We start from the raw sequence: 4569 nt of genomic DNA, 5'->3' as shown, positions 1-4569 counted from the left end.
CTTGATACCACGGTGATCATTCTGGCGATCACAACCATGACCAACACTTGGTCTCAAACGGTGATCTTTCCGGCAATCACAACAAACTTATCTCATCATCGAATAGTGGTTGTTATTAAGCACATTATTATTATTATTATTGACTCACGGTGGGACCGACACGAACTGGGCCCTTATCCGCGGGCACGGCTATCGATAGATTTAATATACACTCTGCAGAGGTTAGTACACTATACCCACACTACGGAACCCATGGCCTCGCACCCCCATTCGGGTGGACCAACGGCGTTCCGACAAAACCAATCTATTGTCATGACACTCTCCTGGCCACTCCGACCCACTCCCAACTAGGCTAGTCCTGTGTGGCCCCGTGTCTACCAAAGACACAACGACCACCGTCGTGGCCAAACGTCCCTCACGGGGACCGGATCCATAAAAATAACAACAACGGGCACACAAGGTTATGTCTTCTTACCTGATCAGGGTACGCACGCCCATAACCTTCCCTAGTTGGAGGCACCAGTGAGAGGCACGACAATAGACCCAGTTAGGACCTTCCTATAAGGTAAGCGTGGTTGCACTGGTCAGTTTCGATATGGTGGCACCATGGCTCAGCCAACAGTTGTTCAAGTTCACTTTAATCCGGTTAAAGTTGAATGCAATATGCTGAGCCATGATAACATAACATGATGCATATACAAAGAATGAGCATGATATCAACATAAGCACGGGATGCAACATAACTATCCACCATATCAACTATGAATAATCTCCAACTGAACATGGCATAATGACGAGCATAAATATTACAAGTGCAGCACTACTCATAGCATAACATGACCACTAGCATCAACCATAAATACCATGCAAGAACTCATCAATAACATTACCGAGTAACACTTAACCAACTAACAGCAAAGGAACAACGCATATTAACAGTACTCGGTAACCGACGTTAATCATGCATTGAAGAACATGACCAACCCCACATGTACTACTATCAAGCATGGCAATATGAAAGTAATACTAGCAACTAGCAGGGCATGATAACCAGGTGCATAACAACAAAGCAAGCAAGTAAGCACTAACCCAGAAGCATTACCACACCAACGATAACCATATTTTAAACAAGCAATCATTTAATAAATATTCAAGTTGAAAACCATGGCCACTGCATGACTATCACGCAAGTCGGTATTGTGGCTTGCCTGGGGTGACGGAGACTCCAGGAAGAAGTGCGGTGAAGCCACGGAGCAAAACGCCGGACGGTTTTCTCTCGGAGGGGGCTGATTAAAGGCAAGGGCAAAATGGTCATTTTCACTATGAGAACACCTAGTTAAAATGTTACCAAAATCTAGAGCTCGACGAGACGAAGAAGTGAGCGTTGGTTTCACCTCAATCAGAGTTACGGTTGCGGAGTTATGAGGTGTAGAAGAAGAAGGACCAATCTATGAAAATTTTATCACCAACGGGTCCCTGAGTGGATAAGGCAGAAGCGTATTGAGGGTAATACGTTTTCAGAATAGTGAAAGCGTACTTTAGCCTGCAGTAGAACAGAATACGCTTTCAAGAGGGGAAAACGTATTCTTAGTAAAAGGAAGGGAAAATACGCTTTCAAAGGAAGAAACGGTACTGACCGGAATACGTGTACACTTGACACGTCAGCGGGGGCGCCTGGGCCACTGACGGGCCGGGCCCAGGGGCAGGGGAGGGAGGCGCGGGCGCACGTCGTCTTCCTCCTCTCGCTCCTGTTCTCACTGAACAGAGGAGAGGAGCAGGGGAGGGAGCGGCGGCGGCCTGGCCGGCTCCGACCGTCCCCGGCCAGGGCGAGGCCACCGGAGGCTGCGGCCCGGCGTGGCGCGTCCGTTCAGGGGGTCGGCCGGCCCCGGGGAGGAGAGGAGGACGTGGGGGCGGTGGAGTACCGAGGGGAGACAGAGGTGGCCGGTGGTGGAGGGGCTCGGCGCTGCAGCCACTCCGGTGAGGGGGCAAGGGGGTGGGACGACTCAGCGGAGCACGGGGAGGACGGTGGTGGAGTCGGGAGGGAGAGAGGAGGCTCGGATGGACTCGGTCGGGGTGGTGGCCGAGAGCAACGGCGACGGCCAAGCGCCGGGAGGCGCGTCCAGAGGGACTCCGGTGTCAAACGAGTGGGGTGGGGAGGCTCTCTGAGAGGAGGGGAACACGGTGGACAGCTTTGGAAGAGAGGAGAGGGGCTAGGTTCGCCGAAAACGAGAAGACCGGCGATGGCCGAGACGAACTCCGGCGAAAAGAAGAGAGGGCCGAGGACTCTGGTGGGCGAGGAGGCTTGGGAAGAGGCTGGTGAGGTGCGGAGGGACTCGGGGCACGCTTAAATAGCCGCGGGGAAGGCTCTGGAGCTCACAAACAAGCTTGAGCAGTGCTATAGTGGTGGGCAGTGGCTGAGCATGGCACGGGCATGGAGCTAGCGGCTCATTTATGGCGAACCACGACGAGGCACCAATTCAGGGCGACGTAGTCGAGCACGGGCATAGTGGCCGGAACAAGCCAGAGAACCCCTGCAGCCATGACGCCAGCGTGATCACCACGCGCACTGGCGCAAGCGGCGCTCTTTGGCGTGGCCAACCATGTCCAATGGATGGACCTTGGCGCCCTTAGTCCAACTGAGGAAATAAATCGGTCTAGGGGCAAAGAAGAGATTTGCACTTAGCTCCAAAAGTAAATCAGTAAGAAGGTGTTTGTAACTCTCTGTGGTTAAACCAGCTTGGTAACATGGTAACTAGTTTGTCTGATGATGATCACATACTAAGGTGATGCTGATCACCAAAAATTAGACTAAGAGGATGAGTTTAGATGGTGGTAGCAGTAGAAAGTGCAATACTGGCCAGAATTGGGGATTTGGAGGATGCACTCACATACTTGATCTCAATGAGCTGAAATTTGACAGAGAGGGGTTATATGATGATATGAAGCTGCTTTAAGAATTTCATGCCATTTGGAAATACCAAAGTGGCACTTGCTTCAAAAAGCTTCATTCTGGATAGAAACTTGGAAAAATTGCACAGGTCAATTGGATTAACTAGTTGAGCTAAAACTTGGTGGGGGGAGTTGATATGGATTGAAGAATGCCCTGGAAAATTTTCAGCTTAAATGAAGCAATATAAAATATAGCTGCTTCACAAACTGAAAATCTTATCAAAAACTAAGATTTGGAGCTGGGCTCACATAGATGAGTTACATGAGCTCATATTTGGTGGAGAGTCATGATTGGACCATAGGAAGGACCTTGAAAAATTGCAACTCATTTGGATATTCCTAGACTGTACTTCCTTCATAATCACTTCCCTCAGACAGGAACTTTGGAAAATTGCTCAGGAATATTTACTAGGCAAAGTGAGTTGAATTTTGGCATGATCCAATGATATAGACAGGAAAAGCTGTCTAGGAAGTTTGGGGTAAATCAAGCAAATATAAATAGCATTACCTTTGCAAAGTGCCATTTAGGGCAGAATAGGGAAAGAATTATTGGAGAATTATTTTGGAACATGGCAATGAAATATTTTTCCATATTTGAGCAAGATAGGACCCAAACAATTTATGAGAACTATTTCGGAATTTTAGGAGTGACAGAAATATAGGTTGCTTCACAACCTAGGGTTTTAAGGGTTATTCCTTTATCATTAAGAAATATCCCCAACAAAAGAATTTTAGGTTAGGTCAAGGATGGAAATGAAATGATATTGGGATGATGATGAAGGTGACAAGCCACTAGAAAACCTAGGAAGACATGATCTTTCCAAGTTTCAGAACCACATAGCCATGAAAAAGCAAATCAAATCAGGAAATCCAAGAAAATCAAAGGAAAAAGAAAAGGACTAAAATCCAGACTGTTACAAACCTCCCCCCTTAAAGAAATATCGCCCCCGAGATTTGGTTGCTCGGGGTTAAATACTCTTTCTAACTTGAAGAAACCGTTTCCAACTCAGGTTTCTTTTATTCATTCTCATATAATATTTCCACTGAATTGGATATAACTGACTGTCTTGATCTGGGGTGGTTTGCTTCACTGGATCTGACATACTGGCATGACTTACCATAATGAAGTATACCTCTTGGGTTTGCCGTGGAATAAGACGGTCTTAGGCATCCACATTTTTCACATACTAACCGGCATACCTGTATTGTTGGTCTTGCTCCTTCATTATTACTTTCTTCATCTGGATCCTCCGCTGAAAGAGCGGGACCTTATATGCATCCTTGATTATTTTTGCGGCCCTGAATACTGTTACATACAATATCTGGCAATCATACCTTGGTCTGGTTCATGTTTTGAGCCTCGATATATTTATACGGGTCACGTGTGGTTATACAGATCTCAATATTATTGTGGATTATGCCAGACAGCAACAGGGTTAATAATATCACCTTGTGAGGATGATTTTTATAATCACTACCAAGATTATTGTCTCAGTGTTGTCTTTCCTTCAAGACTTGTTGATTATGGCATCACCCACTGGTTTTTGTTTCTTGAATAACCGGTGAGGTTGGCGGATGCGTATCGTGAATTCTTCCTTGTGCAAGAGACTTGCATGGATT

At 46.9% G+C, this 4569-nt stretch overlaps 1 long non-coding RNA gene across 1 annotated transcript; it reads right to left on the bottom strand.

The window, feature by feature from the left end:
• Positions 1-1207: 1207 nt before the first annotated feature.
• Positions 1208-2387, bottom strand: LOC125517122. The gene is made up of 3 exons (XR_007287420.1): positions 1638-2387; positions 1395-1476; positions 1208-1286 (listed from the first exon to the last, which is right to left on the bottom strand). It is a non-coding gene; the product is annotated as an uncharacterized LOC125517122 (long non-coding RNA).
• Positions 2388-4569: the final 2182 nt, after the last annotated feature.

This window comes from Triticum urartu, chromosome 6, assembly GCF_003073215.2.
Source record: "Triticum urartu cultivar G1812 chromosome 6, Tu2.1, whole genome shotgun sequence".
In the NCBI taxonomy this organism is placed as follows: Eukaryota; Viridiplantae; Streptophyta; class Magnoliopsida; order Poales; family Poaceae; genus Triticum; species Triticum urartu.
The sequence above is the reverse complement of the archived record's forward strand: the minus strand, read 5'-3'. Positions and strand labels throughout refer to the sequence as shown.